General features: G+C 36.4%; 2 pseudogenes; both read left to right on the forward strand.

The window, feature by feature from the left end:
* The window catches only part of LOC150018746 (nucleolar MIF4G domain-containing protein 1 pseudogene), a 59958-nt pseudogene that overhangs the window by 15605 nt on the left and 20246 nt on the right, over positions 1-24107 (forward strand).
* Positions 20128-20249, forward strand: LOC150018747 (U2 spliceosomal RNA; annotated as a pseudogene).

Genomic DNA, 24107 nt, shown 5'->3' on the forward strand with positions numbered 1-24107 from the left:
CCCTAAAGTTATTCCTTTGGTATTTTAATTCTCTGTAAAAAGAAAGGAAGGAAGGAAGGAAGGAATAAAGAAAGGAAGAAAGAAAACTATTAGCTACTGGGTTGATAGGAAATAATTTGTTGTATTTATATTTTTTTCAGTTTACTATTCAATATGTCATACTAAAAATGTTAAAGTACACATATTTGAAATCAAACCACTTATTTTCAACTAAATATTAATTTAATAACTTCTTATATGAAACATTTATATTTCTTCTTGAAAACATATTCACCTTGTACTAAATGTGTTTTTTTTATTTTTGGGAAGAAATACATTTATTCACAAAGGCAGGAGTAAAGATGCTAACATAAATAGAAACAGTACAAGAAATAATGGGGAGTGCTTCAAAGTAGAAAGAGCATACAATTAAAATAGGGGAGAATAACATTTAGGAAGCTTAGTTTGGTTATAATTTGAAGTAACTTTCAAATATTTAAATGTTAGAAGGGCACAGGCAAAAATAAATCATAATAGGGTCAGTCTGTAGCACTGAGTCAAGATTTTAGACGCTTTTATTGTGCTAGGCATTACTGTAGTATAAATTTATATATTTGATTAAATCCAGATTTGACTCAAATATGATACAACAGAGGAAACAAGGATAAGACTAGTGGCTATTTACCAATTGGAATAAGCAAATGTCCTTATTTGAATAATTTCTATAGCTTACCAGTGCATATGGGCTAAACAGCAAAACCTGTTATGATTAATATCTTTATATGATAGAATTAAAATATTACAAGTACTATATGATTTCACTTATACGTGGAATCTAATAAACAAATTGATCTAAGAAGCAAAATAGAGACAGACTCATAGATAGAGAGCAGGATGATGGCTAAGGATGGAGGGATTGAGCAAAAAGGAAAAAGAAAAAAATATTAAATTCTTAAATATTTTAGGATCACATTATTACAAGGTTGGTGAAGTTTTTGGGTAAACCTATTCAGTTTTCCAGCAGCACTCTTCCAATCTTTTCAATTCCAGCTGCTATTTGATAACATTGTAAGGCTCTTGACTACTTTGGATTATCTAGTGTTAGGGTCTTTATTCAGTATCTGACTGGGAATTCTAGTAAAGTGGCAGCCAGTCCAAGAATTTTTCTGTTACTGGACATTTCTTTCTTTCTTTCTTTTCTTTTCTTTTTTTATTTTTTTGAACACCTATTTCTTTAGCTCAAAATATACTGGGAATATCAGCTTAAAATATACTGAGGACATGAATATTCACCTTCTATCATCCAAGTTCCCAAGATGAATTTGTTTCTCTATTCCCCCCACATCTTGTCCACATCACCTCTCTGAGAATATATAGACTTTAGCACCACTTTGGATAATGGAGTCTAGGCAAGGAATGGCAGCCAATCAATAACAGCTTTTGTCTATATTCATATTACTGTGGGAATACTGACTAGACAGTAAGCTGAGCCCTTGTGTTTAAATGATACTCTTTTTAAAAAACAGACCTGACATTATGGTATAAAATAAAGAGCATAGTTAGAAAGGAGACTGGTGTCCATTTCTATCTCTGTCACTACCTAACATTGTGAATTTGAGAAGGACATTTAAAGTCTATGTACTTTAACTTCCTTATTTATAAAAAAATGAATTATTATTTATATAATTGTTGTTACAATACTAAAAATAACTGCTTGTCTTTTATCTTATTGCACAACACTCTGCTAAGTATATTTTGAATGGAGTCAAATAAGTAAATATATACTTATGTAAATATATAAGTGAATTTACTTATAAATTTCTCTAGTTAGATAATCTTAAAATCTGCATTATTGCCATTTTTACATGACTTGCAATGGTATTATTATTATTTACTTTAAATTGGTTTTGGTAAAGCCACTGTAAGTCACTTTGCCAACTTTCAAACATTCAGGAAAATAAAATTCAACAGCAATCAAAATTACATCCACAATATCATGTTTTCAATTAATCTAGAACTTTTCATCTCTGTTAACTGTCTCTAGATATTTAAAAAAAAAAAAAAAAGCAACCAAATTTTAGCTTGTCATGTTGTTGATCAGAAAAGATGATTATTTCCCCACTTCACTAATAGCTAAATATGAACAATGAAATAGAACCCAAACTCATCCAGGCAACTTCTAAGAGGTGACTTTGATATTGGGGAAGCATCACCTTTCCCTTCTTTTATCATCTCTGCTGAATGAGATGTAGTCAGTCATGCATTAGAGATTCCTTAAGTCACATGGATAAGAGTGATACCTTGGAGAGTTGAGACATAAGAAAAAAGATTAAATCTATAATAAATTTATAGAATCTCCATGTCCTTCATAGACTTAATATGTGTGAGAAAATAAAACTTGGCATTTTAACTTCAATTGTCTTTTAAATAGTTTTCTATCTACTGGGCACTGAGCTGAATTCATGAGTATAGTATATCTAGAATAAGATTCAGATTGTGTGTGGCAAATGTTATGGAAATAAGCAGGGCAATATAATCCACAGTAAATGGTGGTGAAATGACATTCAGAATTGGGGGTGGCAGCAACCTCAGATTGTTTTCGGTAGAGTACTTAGGAAATGTAAACTTTCCTTGGAGTAAACCTGAGAAGAAAGGCCTATAATATATTCTGGGTTTCTTTTGTTTGTTTTTAGTATTTAAGATTCACCTCTTTTATATTATTAAATATATCTAAGAAAACATTTAAGTCACTTCATATCAATATTTAATATACATTATTTAAAGCTACAAGCTACAATAGAATACTTAATATAGTATTGTGATGTAACACAATCAGGAAAAATAATTGAAAACCAGTTACTTTTCTAATGCATTTTAATACTTAAGAACTCAGTAAATTACACAACCAAATATGGATTGAATTAATACTACACTGATTTATCCTCCTAAGTCTTTTCAAAATCTTTCTTTTCTTCCCTTATATTTACTTTAGGTTTTTGTTCCTTAGGTCAGAAGGATCTGGGCTAGATTTTATGCTTTTTTCTGGAGTGTGGCTGTACCTATTCTTAAGGCCTGCACTAATACCCAGTAAGGCTTCTGTCATCAACCTTGCCCTAAATTCTTCTCATAAACCCCCTAGTAGAGATCCAATGGTAGAGTCTGAAAATTGGTGAGAAATCCTCTTGTATTAGTGGATCAAAGGTTCTATACCCTCCTGTCAGCCCCACATTCATCCTTCAGCAATTCAGTGAAGATTTTAACTGAGTCCCTGCCCACTTGTACAGTGGCTTTGTCTCCCTCTCATGCTGGCTGTTATAAGGCAGTATTCATGGCTTGCTTTCCTTGGAGAATTCTCACTGCCTATGTATTCTAGCAAATGGAGTCTCCTACAGTTTCAGCTCTCTAATGGGTTTAATAAAGATTTAATTTTATAGGTCATCTGACTTCATATTATCATTAGGTTGGGAGTGTTAGGCTGTCAACTTTCTACACCCAAGGTAGCAGTTGGAAGTTTCTTTAAGTCATTGTTTAACATGTTGTTAATTGTATGCTTCAGCTATTATGTGGTAACCTAGACATATTCATAAGTTTGAGAAATTCTCTTAATATCAAAAAAAAATTTTACAAGCTTTCTTTCTTATATTTTTAGGAAAAAGAACATTTTTCTCAATCATTAATTTCATTTTACCATAAAAACTAACCTGTCCCTGTTTCCATTTGCCAATTATAACAATTTATTTTATGTGTATTTATTGTGCTGCAATGAACTTAGTATTTTATACACTCATTTAAGCCCCAAATTTTCATGCATATTCACCCAATTACAGCCTTCACTTTCATGCACATCCATTCTATATGAATGAAGTTGCTTTATTATTCCAGTTTCTAATAATAGTTGATAATTTCACTACAATGAAGTCTTATTTTAAGAACCAAGACCACTTGGCTAAAGATCTGCCTTCATGCCTAGCATGTTTCAGTTATTTTTCCCTCAGAGGAAAATACAGTTCTCATATTAACTCTCTGAGATTATAATCAGTTATTATTCTCCCTCAGACCATAGACGAATCACCTCTCGTAATTTAAGCATTGCTTCATAGGCTAGGAGGATGTCTTCATTACTGCTATCTTTCAATATTGAATTTGTTTTGCCACCTAACACAGGAGCCCACCTAAAACTCCCATTTGGTTTAGTCTCACTGCCTAAGGTGCAGATTTTACGATGATGCTAGTAAGAGCTAATATCAGAGCTCCTTAAAGTCATTCCACTTCTACGCATCTTCAGCCCCTGTGTAATTAAAACAAATCATTTTTCTATAATATTTAACTAAGATCTTTTTATCTCTACATTTATGATTTCAAATGTTACCTTAGTAACAGAAAAGTGGGAAATGTTTTCTATTTTTTTCTCCTAAACTTAAGACTCTGGTTCTATTATTTCCTGCATTCAAGAAACATTTATTTCAATGATACATCCTTCTAAATTTACTGCTTTCCCTTTGTTTTTTCAAGGCGAGATGCTAAAACTTGATATTAAAAAATAATTTAAAAATAACTTATAAAGACAAACTACTAATATTAAAAAGGATCACCATTTATTCTCTCAGATATAAATTTTATTTCTTAAATTAATGATTTTAATGTGTGATGAATTTTCATACTCAAACCACCTAATTTTCCCTAAACTACTTAAAAATTTCTTTTTTCCTACTATTTATATCCCCCAAAACATACCTATTAATCTTTTTTCAATGTATTGCTTCATTCATCAAGAATATGTTAAGCAGACTTCCAGCCAAGATGGAGGCCTAGACTGACATGCTCCCTCTCCCTCCACAACTAAGAAGGAATACAACTACTGCAAAACCAGAAATAACCAGAAGTTTCAGAAAATAAATGGAAGTCCAATATATGAAGTTATAAAAAAGTGGTGCTTGTCTGGATGGGTAGGAGGGGTGCAGCCAGGGAAGAGAGGTCAAGCTGTGCTGGCAGTGGCAGCAGGGGCAATGGCAGTGGGACGGCGGTAAGCACAGACATCTGTATTTAAAGGGAGGTGAGAAGAATCTTGGGAGCACTCCCAGTTGCAGACCAGACCCGTCATCTTGCAATTCCAACACCGGAGAAGGCAGAACCCCATCACCTTGGACTGTGAGGCCTGGAGGGGGTGGGAATGGAGGAGGAGGCTCCTTGTCTCTCAATGAGGAGTGAATAGCAGGAATCCATCTTGAACCCCCAGCCCCACAGAAAATGCCACAGTGTGGTGAGATGGGTCACCCAGTTGTGAAAAATACACGGGGCTCTGCCCCCTATGGTGTAGGAGGTATGACAGCCCCACCCAAGAAGCAAAGGTAAACAGGAAACTGTCAGGATGGCACAGATCATGATAGAGATCCTGGTGATGCAGCTGACCAGACAATAAATATCTTATCTAATGAGGCAGCAGATAGGAAATCTTTCTGAGGCACAGTACAGAGCTTTGGTTATACCAATGCTTACAAACCTAGGAGGAGATCTTATACAAGATAGGGAAGGAATGAAGGCTAGTCTTGCTTAAATGAACAAAAACACATACAAAACTAGTGGTGAGGAAAAGAAAACCAAGGATCAAATCAATAAATTGAAACATAAAGAAGGAAGAAACAGTCAACCAGTGCAGAAAGAGGAAATGAAAAGTGAGGAAAATGAGGAGAGGCTCAGACACCTATGGGACAGCTATAAACAGGCCAACATCCAAATCATAGGGTTGCCAGAAGGTGAACAAGAACTAGAAATTGAAAAATTATGTGAAAAAATAATGAAGCAGAACTTTCCTAACTTGGGGAAGGAAATAAACTTACAGGTCCAGGAAGCACAGAGAGTTCCAAAAAAAACTGGACTCAGGGAGAACCACAGCAAGACACATTATAATCAAAAGGTCAAAAATTAAGGATAAAGAGAGAATCTTAAAAGCAGCAAGAGAGAAGAAGAGAATTACGTACAAAGGGGTCCCAATAAGACTCTCAGCTGCTTTCTCAAAAGAAACTCAGCAGGCAAGAAAGGACTGGCAAGAAATATTCAAAGTAATGAGAAGCAAAAACCTACAGCCATAATTACTCTATCCAGTGAAGCTGTCATTCAGAATAGAAGAGAAGAGAAAATGCTTTCAAGACAAAGTAAAACTGAAAGAGTTCATCAAATCCAAACCACTGTTATATGAAATGTTAAAGAAACTTATTTAGGAGAAAGAGGATCAAAACTATGAGCATTAAAATGAAAACTGTTTCACAGCAAACAACAACAGAAGCTAGGGAACCAAAACAAAGGCAAACTAAGTAGGTAATGAGACTGAGAGAGAATTATAGGTATGGGAAACATTTTGGGGAGAGGTCAGTGGGGAGGGGGAAGGGGGAAAAGGGAGGGAGATGGTCCAGGAATTAAGAAGCATAGTAGGAGGAAATGGAGTAGATAGGAAGATGTTGAGAAGAACTATATGCACAACCACTGGGCGTGGACTAAGAGGGAGGGGACAACTGTAGGGAGGGGCATCACTGGGTGGAGGGAAACAAAGGGAAAAGAAATTGGGACAACTGTAACAGCATAATCAATAAAGCATATTAAAAAAAGAATGTCTTAAGGACAAATATAAAATATGGTAACTAGAATTAATTGTACAGAGCAGTTGACTTGATTATGAACAACACAATAATCTCAATTGTTTCTAAAAGTAATTCTGAAAATAAGTATGCTTTATCTTAACTTTTCCAAATTTAAACTATATTTCTGAATATGAGGGAATCATATAGTATTATTAGCTTATTGAGTCAACTTTGAATCTAGTTTTCAATGCTCAAAATGTATGAAGAAATGATTATTGATAGACCAAAGCCACCATATTACAGAATATTTGTCACATATTTCCCATGTGTATTTTCTCAGAAGGAGTCAGAATTATGTGAACTTCATATGTCTTTGACACCCCTGTCCATTTCTCCCTCTTTACTAAACAAAGGTGTTAAACATGGCTGTCACAACTGTTATATTTTCCATTAAGCCAGAAGTATGATATTATTTGATATTTGTTTTATGTTTGTAAGCTGAGTTTTACCACCTAAATGTAATGTTCACATGTTGATTCCTTCATAAAATATTTTTTTTAGAAGGAAAAGAACATTTTAAGTGGCTAATATATACCAAGTCCAGGGAGAAGTTCAGGTGCACAGTGGTGAGGAAAGTGAACATTGTCTGTGCCCTCATAGTACTTACAGACTGGGAGTGAAGGAACAAAGAGACATTATTTAGAAGGCACATTTATTTCCCACTTTCTTGTTTCTGTAGGGATGAAGTCTATTTTTTTCATGGCTTATGTTATTAGTGAGTTTAGGAGAAGAGCTTAGCATATTTGACTCAATTTTTCCCTCTTTTTTTTAGGAATTTTATTATCTACAACAAGTTAAGAATTTCTGCTTCTACATGTTGTCCGTTTGGCAAGGGTTGGCTCTCATGAAAGAAGCCCATAATAATGTTGTATGGCGTATAATTCTATAAGTGATTCTATTTAATTTAGTAGCAAAATGTTAGCAAACCCTCTTGTACACAGACCCAAGTCATCTTCTTCATGTAGCTTTTATCAGCAATAATGTTAACAGTTATATATCCATATCTCAATTGCATTTATATTGAGAATAAGAAAAATCTAATTAATGATTTGAATACTCTATGCACAAAACTTCTGTTGCATGAACTATAAACTTTTAAAAATGTTCAAGTAGTAGACTTCCGGTCAAGATGGAGGCGTAGACAGACACATTGTGTCTCCCTCTACAACTAAGAAGGAATACAACTAACTCAAAACTAGAAACAGTCAGAAGCTCCAGAAAATCAAATTGCATCGAGTACATCAAACAAAGATATAAAGAAGAAATACTCATCCGGACAGGTAGGAGGGGTGGAGCCGGGGTGGAGAGGACCCGGTGTGGTGGCAGAAGCAGCAGCAGTGGTGGCAGGTGGGAAGAAAGTGCAGTCACACATTTTGAAAAGTCAGGCGGGTTACCTGGGGAGCATTCCCAGATCCTAACCACACCTCAGAGCTCATGGTCCCAGCACTGGGGAAAATCAAACCTCATTGCTTCTGACTGCAGACAAGTGGGGGTTGGGGTGGAGACAGAAACTGCCGGTCTCAGCAGAGTCTGCTTGTTTGAAGGGCCCCCACAGTTCCTAGAACATCCACATACCCACCCACCCTGGGAACAATGGTCAGGGCAGCAGCTAGAGGGGTGCTAGTCCAGTGCAAAAGTGGGATAAGTGCCTGGAAAAGGGGTGAGTGCTGAGCAGGCAGCATTGTTCCCTCTTGGACCTCTCCCCCACTAACAGTGCCACAATGTGGTGAAACAGGTGGCCCTGTACTGATGAATCCCTAAGGCTCTGCCCCTTACAACATTATAGGAGCGACAGCTCTACCTGGGATTAAATGACAGGAGATAGCCAATCTAACAGACAAGGAGATAGTCAACCTAACAGATGTAGAGTTCAACACTGGTGATAAAGATGCTCACAGGCTTGACAGTTATGCTTGAGTACAGCAAACACATAAGAGAAGAAGTGAAGGCTATGCTAAGTGAAATGAAGGAAAATCCACACAAAACCAATGGTGAAGGGAAGAAAAGTGGGGTTCAAATCAATGATTTTGAAAATAAGAAAAAAAAAACCAGTCATCAGTGCAGAATGAAGAGCAAGAATTGAAAAAAATGAAGAAAACTTCCCAAATTTTGCAAAGGATATGGACGTACAGGTCTGGGAAGCAGGGAGTGTCCCAGGCGAGCTGGACCCAGAGGGGACCATACCAGATGCATCATGATTGAGATGCCAAAGGTGAAAGATAAATACAGAGTCCTGGGGGCAGCAAGAGAGAGCCAGAGAATTGCCTACAGGGGCATGCCTATAGGACCATCAGCTGATTTCTCAGAGGACACTTTGCAGGCAGGAAGGAACTGGCAAGCAGTATTCAATGTGATGAAAGGCAACATGCAACCAGAATTACTCTATCCAGCAAAACTATCATTTGGAATGGAAGGGCAGATGAAGTGCTTCCCAGACAAGGTGAAGCTAAAGGAGTTCATCATCACCAAGCCATTATTATATGAAATATAAAAGGGACTTACTTAAGAAAAAGATCAAAATTATGAACAGTAAAATGACAACAAACTCACAACTATCAACAACTGAACCTAAAAAATAAAAACAAAATCTAACTAAGCAAACCAGAATAGGAACAGAATCATAGGTTTGGGGATCATTTGGAGAGTTATCAGCTGGGAGGGGGGAGGAGGAGAAATGAGGAAATGGTGCAGGGACTAAGAAGCATAATCGGTTGGTACAAAATAAACAGGGGGGTGTTAAGAATAATATAGGAAAGGGTGAAGTCAAAGAACTTATATGCACGACCCATGGACATGAACTAAGGGGAGTGGGATTGCTGGGCAGAGGGGAGCAAAGGGGAAAAAAATTGAAACTACTGTAACAACATAACCAATGAAATATACTTTAAAAAATGTTCAAGAAGTAGAACTTGAAAAGAAATAAATTGAAAGGACAGTTTGGGTAACATTAGTCACTAGATTTTCATAAGGCGGTTGCCTTAATTACAGGAATCTGCATAGGACTTTAGTAAGAAGACAGTTGCAGTTCTATTTTGCAATATACAGGGCTGACGAGCATTAGATATGTCCTCGATAAAGGCTCACCATGAGCTAAGCACTACTTCAGTAACAATATTTCTTCATTTTTACTGTTTTTTAGTCAGTACTACAAATCAGACCAGGAGTTTTTAAAATTTAAAAGGTAGCTGTCTTCTCTATATGATCCATAGGCCCAGTAACTATATAGTTTTAAATTGTTAAAGCTAAGTACATGATATGCAGTAGAAACAGAGCTTCTTCCAATTCTGCTTTTCTTTTGAATGTTTTGAATTGCAGTGCCCACTCTGTTCAACCAGCAGCAGTGATTTTGCTTTCAAACTGACAACCAAACTCACAAAGCACAATAAACTTCACTGGTGTCAAGTTTACTTACCATCAGTATTTAAAAAAAAAGGAAGGAAACACACTGTGCAATGATGTTAGCACAGTGAAGGTCATAATAGTCTCTGAATATCCCCAAGTCACTCTGTTCTTGGAATATCTGTGTTACAGAAAGCAGGAATTCTGGGGTCTCTTTGGCTTTTATACTTTGCCAATTCAAGGATGTCTCCCAGTCTCCAGTGCAGCTATACCTCATCGATGACACATTAGTCATTAGAAACAAGTTATCAGTAAACAGTATTGACAACGGTACATTTATTTTCCAATACACAGTAACAGTATTTATCTTGGATGCAGTATATTTATATAAAACCTTGAATTTACTCTTGCGAGGAGGATTCGATGTAAAATTTATTAGCACATAATATTTGAACATAACCTAAGATTTCAGAGATTGAAATTGTGGTACATCAACATATATATTTAGATATTTATTAGTAATTGAATGAAGAAGTTTGGACATTTGTTATTTTTTAAAAAATGCCATCAAAAATCAACAAATAAAAACTAAGGAGAACAAAATACCAATTAATTATCTTAAGCCCAAAGGAGTAAAAGATCCAATAAAATGCTTATGACAAGATCCTATATCTATAGAAAACAAAGTTGTTTTTTTCAGGTAATAAAAGAAGAACTGGAGTGGTTTAAAAATGTACTTTAGTCTTTAGTCACTTTTAATTAAGTATATTTTATTTGTTATGTTGTAATAGTAGTCCTAAATTTTTCCTCTTTGCTCCCCTCTGCCCAGTACCTCCCTTCCCCAGCAATCTCACCCCCCTTAGTTCATGTCAATGGGTCATGCATATAAGTTCTTTGGCTTTACCCTTTCCTATATTATTCTTAACACCCCCCTGTCTATTTTGTATCAACTTATTATGCTTCTTAGTTTCTGCACCATTTCCCCATTTCTCCCCCTCCGCCCTCCCAGCTGATAACACTCCAAATGATCCCCAAACCTATAATTCTGTTCCTATTCTGGTTTGCTTATTTGGATTTTGTTTTTATTTTTTACATTCAGTTGTTGATAGTTGTGAGTTTGTTGTCATTTTAGTGTTCATAGTTTTGATCTTTTTCTTAAATAAGCCCCTTTAACATTTCGTACAATAATGGCATGGTGATAATGAACTCTTTTGCTTTACCTTGTCTGGGAAGCACTTCATCTGCCCTTCCATTCTAAATGATAGCTTTGCTGGATAGAGTAATCTTGGTTGCAGGGCCTTGCTTTTCATCACATAAAATACTGCTTGCCAGTCCCTCCTTGCCTGCAAAGTATCTTTTTAGAAATCAGCTGATAGTCTTATACACACTCCTTTGTAGGTAACTCTCTGCTTTTCTCTTGCTGCTTTTAAGATTCTCTCTTTATCTTTCACCTTTGGCATTTTGATTTATGATGTGTCTTGGTGCGGTCCTCTTTAGATCTAGCTTGTTTGGGACTCTCTGTGATTCCTGGACTTGTATGTTTATTTTCTTCACCAGATTTGGGAAGTTTTTCTTCATTATTCTTTCACATAAGCTTTCAATTTCTTGCTCTTTCTTTACTCCTTCTGACACCCCTATGATTCAGATGTTGGCACATTTAAACTTGTCCCAGAGGTTCCTAAGCTTCTCCTCATTTTCTTCAGTTCTAGTTTTCTCATTCTGCACTAGTTAATTTTTTCTTTTCTTTTTTTTTCCTTATGTTCAAAATCATTTATTTGAACCCCGGTTTCCTTCCCTTCACCATTGGTTTTGTGTGGATTTTCCTTCGTTTCACTTAGCATAGCCTTCACTTCTTTCCTTATGAGTTAGCTGTACTAGAGCATATCTGTCAAGCCTGTGAGCACCTTTATCGCTAGTGTTTTGAACCCTGCATCTGTTAGGTTGGCTAAGTGCTCATCTCTTATGTTGGCTATCTTTTTGTCACTTAGTTCTCCCACTGGAACCTTGATCCATTCCCCCTTTTGGGCCATACTTCTCTTTCTCATCCTCTTGACAGCTTCCTGTGTTTGTTTGCCTGTGTGTCTTAGGTAGAGCTGTCGCTCCTGTTATGTTGTAAGGGGCGGAGCCTTAGGGATTCATCAGTACAGGGTGACCCATTTCACCACATTGTGGAGGAGGGGTCAGAGGGGGAACAGTGCCACTTGCCCAGCATTTGCCCCTTTTCCAGGCACTTCTCCCACTTTTGTATTGGACTGGCCCCTCTCTAGCTGTTGTTCTGGCCATCATTACCAGAGTGGGTGGGTTTGTGGACATTCTAGAACCATGGGGGCCCTTTAAACAAGTGGACTCTGCTAAGAGACCTGTAGTTTCTTTCTCTGCCCCAACCCCGACTGGTTTGCACAGTCAGAATCAACGAGGCTTGATATTCCCTGTCACTGGGACCATGAGCTGCATGGTCTGGTGAGGAGCTGGGAACACTCCCCAAGTGTCCTTCCTCACTTTTTAAAAAGTGTGACTGGGCTTTTTGCTGGCCTGCCACTGCCACCGCTGCCGCCACTGCCACCGCTGCTGCCACTACCACACTGCATCTTCTCTGCCCCAGCTACATCCCTCCTACCTGTTTGGATGAGTATTTCTTCTATATATCTTTGTTTGTTGGACTTCCATGCAGCTCCCTTTTCTGGAACTTCTGGTTGTTTCTAGTTTTGAGGTAACTGTATTCCTTCTTAGTTGTGAAGGGAGACCCAGCGTGTCTGCCTAACCCTAGTCTTTAGTCTTACTATCAAATGAAAAGCATTGGCAAATTAAAATAAAGAAAGGCAGTCTAATTAAGTTGAATAAATAAGATTTCCCCAGGGGAACAATTGAGATCTTGAAAGAGAGAGTAAATATATGTGAAGGTCAAATTATTTTAAAAGTGAGGATAAATTAGATATAAGTCTAAAAAATGTACCATGTCAAATTGTTCTTAAAATAAACCTTAGGAAATGGGGATTCACTTTAGCGATTATTATATCACAGTGACTACTAACAAAAATCTGACAATGATGACAAAGATCACAGAAAGAGGACTGGAAGGATCCTCAGAGAAAACCAATATCCTGAAAACTATGAGGTGTGACCTTTTAAAACTATGAACAGTCCATTCTAAGAGCAACTGAGGAGCTACTCAATAGATTAAAACAGTTATTCTAACATGTTAATGACACTATAGGTTGGAAATACAAATATTGGAAGACTAGTATAAAATATTCCAAAAGAGTTTCAGTGTGAGCTTAAAGGTGACACAATTATTTTAGTGGGGGGACTATGTTCTTTGAAAGAATATTTCTCAAAATTTATATAATCAGGGCTCTAATTAAAAACAAAGCAAGATGGAGAAATTAAAGGAAAACAATACAAGATTGGATTAAATTCTAAATTAATGGAAAATATGATCCAGAAAGAATTTTCCAACTCAAAATGGAGATGTGCGATATTTTTTATAAAGATTTGGAGACATGGAAAATATCTTCATTTTCTAGTTCTCCTTGTGGAGAAAACCATTAAGACAAAATTAAGAGATTGTTAAGAAGTCAAACGTTTGGATCAGAAAGCCAATAAAAATTAAAAGAAGAACAGAAGGTACTCATTTCTAGCAAATGAGAAAAGTGAATTTAGCTTAAAGAAGGCAGTTAAGCTGTTACAAACATAAGAAAGCCCTGCTATAAAAAAGAAAAAAATGAAATTATAAGACAAGTAAATAAACACTAGAATCTTACTTTATACTTCTGCTGATGATTTGAAAGAATAACATATAGAAATTTTACTCCAGGCCTAGAAATTTAATAGCTGAGGAAGGGTGATGCCTTATGAGCATTTGGTAGAACAGTCAGGTCTAAACCGAATTAAGGAAGTATATTATTTGGAGACATTAACTGTAACTTTAGGTCCCTTTAAACAAAGATGGGCCTTAGTTACACTGAAGATTTATCCTAGAGGCAGCTTTTACTTGTTTAAGCCATTCATAGCAAAAAGCAAAATTCCAAAACAGCTGCTATGATACAGAATTTTAAAATGTTCAATCAAAAAGAAGGTGTATAAGACTAGATAGGAGTTGACTTTCAAAATACTACTAGAGTACCAAAACATAGGGTTCAAAGGAAAATGGAGATTAGATCTTACTCAGAATGAATGAGAAAAAGGACACAACAAATAAAATCTGGTGACGGGTACCACCATTGCCTATTTTTTTTCTACACAAGAAACACCTATGTTAAGTGACTTATTCTGAGACAAGATGCAATACTTCTAGATGTCCTGCCTCCCCATTGGAAGAAACCAGGACAACCTTGTGGGCGAGGCATTTCTTTCATTTCTATGTAAGTTCAAAGGTAGTAAAAACTGGAGAGCTGGCATTGACCTAACTGTTGAGACTTGAACAAGTATGATTTCTCCCTCCAACCTCTTTCCTTATAAATCTTTGAGTTAGCACTATACTTTTTTACAATATTAAGTATTGACTTCCATCTACTATGTTTTTTATTAGGGGTAAGTTTTAGAGGCTAGAAATTGGCTTTTAATTTGTGAAATATAGGCATAGTGGTATGAGCATCTACTGAGTATCATGAACTATTTTGAATCTTTAAAAATTAAAGCACATCAGACTTTGTATGCACAGTGTTAGCAACAACAACAACAAAATAGACTGCAGTTTTCAAAAAGGAGAGGGGTTATTTAAGCAAAGGAAAGGATTTCAGCAATGGGGAGCACAGTTTCAAGACCAAACTTAAACTGTACTCTGGGGAGGACAAGAAAGGCAAGGTTTAAGTGCTAGAGTTTCCTGGACTGTTCTTAAACCAATACTGTACTCTTTATGCAAATGAAGGATTCTGGCTACATTAGTAGAGATTGTTCAAGCCCAATACTCAGATGAAGGATGCTGGTCTGCAAACCAAGTTGGCTTCTTTCAAATTAAAAAAATTAAATAAATAAAAATGAAGCTCCCTGATTGTCTTGGTGAGGAGGAGATCAAGTTCAGGCACAGCTCAAAGGTTCAAAAGTTCACAGAGAAAAGTACTGGGTCAGACCTGGGTAAGACAAACTTCTTGGCCTCCCTGTGTTCTTTTTTGTTGTCTTGACTTATAAATGACTCCACCTTTGCAATCTTGGTTCAGAGTAGAATCGGTGTTCTGGTAGACAGCCACAAAGGTGAGACACTCTTATTCTCTCTAAGCATGGAGACCCCTTATTGCTGAGAATCCAAAGCAAGGAATTGGAAAGGACAAAAAAAAATTATTTAATGTAAGCAGAAGAATATTTTTTTGAACTTTAATTTATTTGAATTCTTTTACATTTTAATGTCTCCCCAGGAAATTAATATTATGTAAAATTTATAATCAATTTGGGAAACTTTATATATATACATATATATGTGGGATTTTTTGTTTTTTTGTTTTGTTTTTGTTTTTGTTTTTTTTTACAGGAGTATCTTAGTGTTTCTGATTAATCTCATTACAAAACATCTGCTAAGTCATTTTGTGCACAGTGGCAGAATATAATTTGGTTTAAAATATAGACTAAGAAATGGATTTTCAGACTATGGTACAGAGTGGTAATGAAGTTTATTTAATTAACATTTAATATTTTGATCCAATTCATGAGAGATATTTAAGAGATAATATCAACAGAACTTGGAGTTGGATTGTATGTAGGCTATGAGAAAGAAGAGGTGTTAAGAATACTTCCTAGCTCTCTGTTTTGCAGAAATGAATAGATGTGAGTGACCTGAAAGAGATGCAATTTTGGACAAAAGTCTTGAGTTGATTTCTGTGTGTGCAAAGTTTAAGAAAGATCTCTAAGTAAAATTGTTCGATAAAAAGTTGGATATGACTTTGGGAACTCAGGTATAAATCCTCTGATGTAAATATTTTAAATTTTGGGGCATATAAATAAGCATAAAATTCTGTAATTATGTATGCTTAAGAAGATTTTTTAAATGCAACAACTTAGGACCAAGAAAAACAAGCATTTAAAAATAACTTTGTAAAGCTGCCAGGGATGTTAATAAAAAGAGGGAGAAAGAGAGAAAGACAGGGACAGACAGAGAGAGAAACCAATAGAAGAGAATGGTTTAAAAAGAAATAACAGGTTAAGAGGACTGGGTTAAGATGCTAAGTACTCTAAGAGATCAAGTGCAATGGCACTATTAAACTCTCTTTTGATGTAAAGATAAGAATTTCAGAGGTCACCTTTGTAAGAGTCTTTTGAATATAAGTATAACAAATTTAGGCTAAATTAATGAGTTTGGGGGAGTTGAGGCAATTAAGATTGATATATTTCATACTTTTTAAAAAAGTTTGGCTGTGGACTCCGAAACAAGATGGCGGAGGAGTAAGTGGAAGCTACACTAACTTCCTCCTAGAACTAGTCTGGATTTACAATGTAATTTTGGAGAAATCATCTGGAATAACGAACCGAACACCAGCTGGAGAGAAGTCTTATAACCACGGAGAGACAGAAAAGGCCGCTACATCACAACGTGACCGGTAGGGAGTGCGGAGACGTGGAAGGGCTGGCTGGGCTCCCACGGGTGGCAGCTGAAGGGGCTGAGAAACAGCTCAGCAGCCGGGGATTCCCCCTGAGAAGGGCAGGGTCTAAACCCCCAGCTGGGCTTCCCAGCCTACAGCGACAGAGTGGAAAGTAAAATAGTATCAGCTGTGAAAAGCGAAAAGCCACAGGCTTTCTTGCTAGCCGGAGAGAAACAGCAGGAGAAAAAGAGCTCTTAAGTGGATCACATACGAAAATATTTTGGCCACCACTTACCCTGGGCTCAAGCAGAGGGAAGGCAGAGAGGGCTGGAGACACTTGGGGAGAATTTGGCACGGTGGCTTTGAGGGGAGAACTGGAGGAGCAGCTGACTGGGTCCCAGTGCTGACTCATCCCCAGTACTGCGGGTAGACCATTCCCCTCCAAGTGGCGTCAGCCTGAGGGGAAGCAAAAGCCCTGCCTACAGGAATTAAGCTGCCACACCCACAGTCCTTAAGCCTGACAGCTAATCACAGATTGAATAGATTAACAATCAAAGAAGACAGACAACAACAGTAGATCCCTGGAAGTCTCCAACAGGCTGCCTAGGGCCAGACTGGTACATGATCTGACGCCACCAGAGGCAGATCCAGGAAGTGCAGATCATTCCAAGAAGCACCAACAAACAATAGGAGTCAAAAAAATGGGGAGACAGAGAAACAACCTCCCATCAAAAGGAAAGGTAGAATCCCCAGAAAGAGTGCTAAATGAAATAGAGGGGAGCGAACTATCAGATATGGAATTCAAAACATGGATTATGGAGAAGCTGAATGAGCTCAGCGGAAACTTCAAAGAACTCCAGAAAAACTACAAGGAACTCACAGAAAATTACGTGAGCATGAAAAAGGACATAGAAGCTATCAATAAGAGCCAGGAGGAAATGAAAAATACGATCTCTGAATTGAAGAACACAGTAGAAGGAATTAAAAGCAGGCCAGAGGAAGCAGAAGATCGGATCAGCGAGCTGGAGGACAACCTACACAAAAACTCCCAGACAATGCAACAAAATGAAAAAAGACTGAACAAGACTGAAGAGGTTCTAAGACAGCTGCAGGACAACATGAAACGTAATAATATCCGTATCATAGGAATTCCAGAAGGAGAAGAAGAAGAGCAAGGGATAGAAAACCTCTTTGAAAAACTAATGACAGAAAACTTTCCTAACATGACGAGAGAAAGAGTCACGCAAGTCCAGGAAGCACAGAGGGTCCCAATGAAGATGAACCCCAACAGGCCCACTTCAAGACACATCATAATTAAAATGGCAACATTCAAAGACAAAGAGAGAATCCTAAAAGCAGCAAGAGAGAAACAACTAACAACATACAAGGGAGCTCCAATAAGGCTATCATCAGATTTCTCAGCAGAAACACTACAAGCCAGAAGGGAATGGCAAAAAATATTCCAAGCAATGAAAAACAAAGGCCTACAACCAAGAATACTCTACCCAGCAAGGCTTTCATTCAAAATGGAAGGTGAAATAAGGAGTTTCCAAGACAAAAGAAGGCTAAAAGAATAAATCTCCACCAAACCAGCATTGCAAGAGATGCTAAAGGGTCTGCTTTAAGAAGATGAAGAAACAGAGAGACAGAGAGGAACACGAGTACAAAGGGGGAAAATGACAATGAATAAGTACTGAAAGAAAGAAGGAACTTCTACCATTTGCAACAACATGATTGGAACTAGAGAGAATTATGCTTAGCGAAATAAGCCAGGCAACAAAAGAAAATTACCTTATGCTGTCACCTGTTACAGGAAACTAATGAACAACACAAACAAATGAGCAAAATTGAACCAGAGGTATGTAAACAAGGAATAAACTAACAGTAACAAAGGGGGAGATGGGAGGGAGAGAAGGGGTAAGAAGGGGAAGGGTCTAGTCAAAGAACATGTATGAATGACCCATGGACATGGACAACTGGGTGGGGACTGACTGTGGGGGGGGACAGGGTGCAGGGAAGCAAGAGGGGGAAAAAAAGTGAGACAACTGTAGTGGAAAAACAAACAAACAGAAAATTTTTTAGTGGGGGGGGAATAAAAATATAAAGAATAGAAATGCAAGTTCAGTGAATATTAGAAGGACAAGGATTTTCCTTCCGATAAGACAGTCCTACAGATTTAGAGACTTGTATGTGGGTTATGTTACATAAATTAACATGTGTTTTCTGTTTTCAAAGGGCATAAGCCTACAATCTCATTACCTGAGTGATTATCTGTATGCATAGGCCTCACTTAATCCTGTCTGCATTGCTGCCTCCTGAGACTCAATGGTTTGGCTGAACTAAGTGGCTGGGTTGGTGAAGAACGGGGTGGTCTGTGGGCTTCACTTTAAAACTGGTTTCTCTTTTCTATCCTAATGGCTTGGACAGAAAAAGCCCAGAGGCCTGAGATGGGGGAAACCTAAAATATTTCCCTCAGTCCAAAATAAGTATAATGGGCAAAAGGGTTTTGGACAGGTGAGATGTACCTGGCACACCTTCCTCCAAAGAAGCCCTTCTTTTCCCTAATGTGGGACATTGAAAAATTAATACCTGTCTTTTGTCATCTAGTGGTTACGGATTAAATGATGTCCTTTAACCCTGTTGCCCCCAGAATACAACAAGGATGCCAGCCTGTCAAACCAAGCATGCCGTTGTCCAGAGACAGCCAACCAACCTGGAGTCTGCACGATCCTTCCCCTTGTGGGAAGGCCACCCTCCCCTCCACATCCCCACTCTTATTAGGGATTTCTTGACCCACGGGTAGGTAGGACGACGACCATGTCCAGCTTGAAGCAGCTAGAGGAGCTCGAGACCTTCATCCATTGTCCTTTATAAGATTGTAAAGGGTCTTAAGTCTGAGAGGGAGGAATTGTTATTTTTTATTGTTAAAATATTTAACTAATTAATTAATTAATTTTAAAAAAGAAGAAGAAGAATATATGAAAGGGTGAGGCGGGAGAGCTTGTATGTACGACCCATGGGCATGGACTTGGAGAGGGGATTGTTGGGGAAGGGGGTTGCTGGGCGGAGGGGAGCAAAGGGGAAAAAAAAATTGGAACTATTGTAACAATATAATCAATAAAATATACTTTAAAAAAAAAATAAATAAATAAATAAATAAATAAATAAATAAAATAAAATAAAATAAAAAAGTTTGGCTGTGAAGGAGAGTAAGAATTTAGAGAGAATTTTTAAAATAAATTTGTTAAATGTAAATGGGTGAAGTAAGAAAAAAAAAAAGATGAAACAAAAGAGTCCTCTTAACCCCATAAATAGTAAAAAACACACACAAATAGTGATGGTGGTGCTAAACATGAGAAGAAAATGTGCACAATGCAAGATAGAGAAGGGGTAAGAAATAATGTAAAGTTTGCAATAGAGAAAATTAAATACATTAATTTTAGCAAGTGTTAACAGATTAATAACTTGATTTCTTAATAACATTCCCATTTTATTAATTTATTTCTTAATGTTTTATTATTTATGCTATTATTGTTGTCCCAATTTTTCCCCTTCTTCCTCATCCACTCAGCCTTCCCCCCACTTCCATATTCAGTCCTCTCACTGTTGTCCATGTCCATGGGTCCTTCATGTATGTCTGTTGACTAATTCCTTTACCTCTTTCAATCAGTCCTCAACCTTTTGGCTAAGATCAAGTGTAGTATCTGTTCTTATCAGTTTAATGACATACTGTTTCCATTTTAAATGTAACTCTCTTTAGAAAAAATTACTAAAATGGTGACTCGATTGTTACTTTAGTTTTTGGTTGCTAATCGGTAAGAGAAATAATGAAGGTTAAAGACAGCATATGGCACCATTCAAATTATACTCTGTAAATTGTTTTCCATTACAGTAGCCAAAGATGGCTTTTATTACTCTTCCCTGCATTTTCCTCTGAATACCTCTAATTTAACATTTCCCATAATTGATTTATGTTGTAGCTGTAAGCCTAAACATATTGTATCATTGTGAGGTAAATTGTTTTTTAAAAATAAAGAGCAAAACTCATCAATGATATCATGTAGGGAAAGACTTGGAGTGTACATTTAAGCATTCACCATAGTAGTTACTATTTGCACTGTAGAGATACAGATCTTTCAAAAGAGGACAAGATATTAAAGATCAACACCTCAAACAACAACATTAAAATCCTCAATAGCATTCCATTTTATTTAGAAAAATTCTAAAGCCCTTAATATGACTTATAAAACTCTTTATTTCAGATGTCTGCCTACCTGCATTAATTAGGACTAGTTTGGCACTTAAAACAGAAAATCCCGAAGTATTATGGCAATACTTTTACTAAATGGGAAAGTATTTATCTCACTTAACAATCCCAAGATAATTAGCACACGATTGACATGACAGATGTATACATTCATTAGCAACTCCTGCTTTTTCTAGTTCACCTCTCTGGTATCTCTTGTATGTGGCCTTCAGCCTAAAGGCCCAAGATGGCTCTTAGAGTTTTTTGTTTGTTTGTTTTAATACAGCAAAGTGGAATTATTTGTCAAAAAATTCTTGGAATTCTGTCATTAGATGAGAATGAGACTGTTTGAGGGCAACTAGCAGTCTATGTTCCACCACTTACATTAACCACCTATATCATCTACCTCTTAATCACTGTTTTCTAACCATTCTGTCCTTGTTTGGCTCTTTGAAAACATTCAAACACCTTTTGCCTTAGGTTTTCCAGCACTGCATAAAAACATGTTCCACAGTTAGAGCTTATTCTTGTTTATCATTATTTATATCAGCAAAAGTACTTTTAATGTTTTTGTATCATTTTTGATATATTTTGTATTATTTTGATTGTAAATTATTTAATGTAACATCACACCTCACCACCCAGTCATTCACCTTTATGATCATCCTGTTCTCAATTTTTACATTATTTATATATATACATGCATTATATATATATATTTCTCTATAGGTGTGAACAGAAATAGAGATATAAACATAGACTATTAGAGCTGAGGTCAGTTTTGAAGATGGTTTGACCCATTATTCTCTCTTTCTCTGTTTCCATCTGTCCCTCTTTATTTTTTTCTATAAGAGTTTAAATAATGAGAATTAATGTCTATCTATGATCATACACACACACACACACACACACACACACACACACACACAGCTGCTTAGTCATAGCATAGAGTATCAGATTTCACCAAACCTTGATTTTCTCAGGACAAGGTAAAAACCACAAAGTGATATTTGCATATGCAGTGAATTGTATGACAAAAAGGAATCCTGAGCATAGGGAATCTATGTCTTTTTTAATAGACAATAAGCATGTCTACCCTTTACTATAGTGGGAGAACTTTTCTTCATTATGCCATATAGTAGTCATGCCTTCACTTTCCTCTAGGGAGAGAAAATATCTCTTTCTTCCCAGGCTGTTTACTCATATCCTTGAAAATTAATTTGTATCAAAGGACAATCAATGCCTCCTTCACAAAATGTGGAAAAATAGGAGAAACCCACAGAGAATTATCTCACAATAATATAAAAGGTGGTTAGTAAAACATTGAGATAAATATAAATGTTATGTATTAAAATAAATCAAATAACTGAACTTAGAAAATATCTAAATCGAGGACCTTTATTTTTAAAAAGAGAGAAAACTAAAAGATTGGAAGAAATTACAGCCAAAGGGGGGGAGGGGTCAGAGCCTTCCTTTTATGGAAACCAGTGTAGGAGACAGTTTACAGGATTAACAGAACTTCGTTTCTTTTTCTACCTGACGCCACTGGGTATTTTAATTCCTTCCTTCTCATCTTTCATTGCAGCCACATGTCAATCAAAAAAGCTGTCATGTTTTTATATGACTCCTCACTACTGGGCTATCGGTGTTGTAAGCATGGTGGTTTAACCTGAGTTTGAATAATTACTTCTCCCAATGAACTCTTCTAACCACAAGAGGCTACCCAATAACAGAGAACTATTTACTACAGAGAAATGTGCCCTGAGGGAATAATAAGAACTAGCTGTGAGCATTTGGAAGTGTCAATTAGAAATTTATCAATTCTATAGGAAAAAAACTGCCTTAGTAGGTAAGGTAGTGTCTGACTCTGCATTTGAAGTTTGAATGAGGACAGCTTTTAGACTTCATTTCTCCCACTTCTCTACTTGCCCTGTATCTGCATAAACTGCATCTGGGTACCTGATAGAAAAGCCCATTGCTTCCATTTCATAATGCCATGGAGAAGTCTGAGCCCCACAAAGTCCAGCTCCATCTGAGAACCCTAATGACAGCAACCACTACACTATAATCACAATTTTTTTTTAAATCGCCCCTCTTTTCACTCAAGCCACAAGGTGCCTGTTGCACCCCTTATCCCATCAGAACATCTCAGGGATAGTTTTTAAAACTCTCTTGGTGTGTGTATGATGTCATCAGTCTGAACATCTGAACCAATTTTGGGTGAATAGGTGATCCTGTCTTCCTCCTAGCAACAGCAAGATAAAAGTTCTATTATTAGGGGCAAAGAATACAGTTGGTAGTGAAGAAGTAGGGACAATAAAGAGAATTTTGGGAATGCACCTTGAAGTAAACAATAGGAGTAGCTATGTTACAAGGATGTGTTTTATTATAGGGGAAATTTTAAAGATAAATCTTCCTCAAAAGCAGTAATTACAAAAGTTTTTCTGACATGTGACATTTAATAGATTATTTCTATCTAAAATCCTATGGAAAAAATGCAAAAGAAATGTATCCATAGAAGATGTTGGTCGTAGTTTTTTCAATAGAAGTGTCTAGTGTAGGATTTGTTCTTTTGCATCAGAAATAACCATCTGTAGCAAGCTCTATATGCTAAAACTTTGCATGTGGTTATCTTCTGTCGTTGTTTTGGGTTATATATTGTTTGATTGCTTGCATGCTTGCTTTTGTTTTATTTTTTGGCTTTTAAGAAGTGTTTAGAAATACTCCATTTCCATGGTTTCCATAGATATCTTCTTCTAACATGTGCTTTCCTAGATAGAATATTTTACTGACATTTTGCAGTCAATCAGCCACTGCATGCCTGCAGAGCATTTCCATAAACAGCTCTTTTTTGAAATCAGTGGAAATTAAACATCTATAGTGCAGCTGCAGCATATGAAAGTGTATAATTTTAGTGATCATAATTTTCATAATCCTTTTGTATTCCTATTTCTCATAGGACAAAATGTTTAATTGATTTTCATTGTAAAATTGTCACCTTAAACTACACCTGGTTTAAGGACTATGTTCAAACAAAATGATGAATGGCTCATTGTGATTGTTGGTAATGAAATCTTATATTAGGTTATATTTGAAATTGGTCTTGTATTATGCTTGAAAAACTAAAAGAAAATCTTTGGTTTATTATTTAGAGATAATGGCATTGTATTTTGGACTTCTCAGACTAAATAAAAAATCAAGACAATTTTAGATAAGCATTCCTAAAACATATAGATAGTACCTTATTTATGAATTCTATGATCTTATAACTATAAAATAATTTAAAATTATGAATCTTATGTTTTGTCTTGATCAAGTCAGTTTCAGATTATGTTTCTGTCCATCTGAGGCTGTTTCATAGACAACCAGGGAACTGAAAAAAAGGCAACTGATCAAATT

This window comes from Furipterus horrens, unplaced genomic scaffold, assembly GCF_987537825.1.
Source record: "Furipterus horrens unplaced genomic scaffold, mFurHor1.1.pri manual_scaffold_2, whole genome shotgun sequence".
In the NCBI taxonomy this organism is placed as follows: Eukaryota; Metazoa; Chordata; class Mammalia; order Chiroptera; family Furipteridae; genus Furipterus; species Furipterus horrens.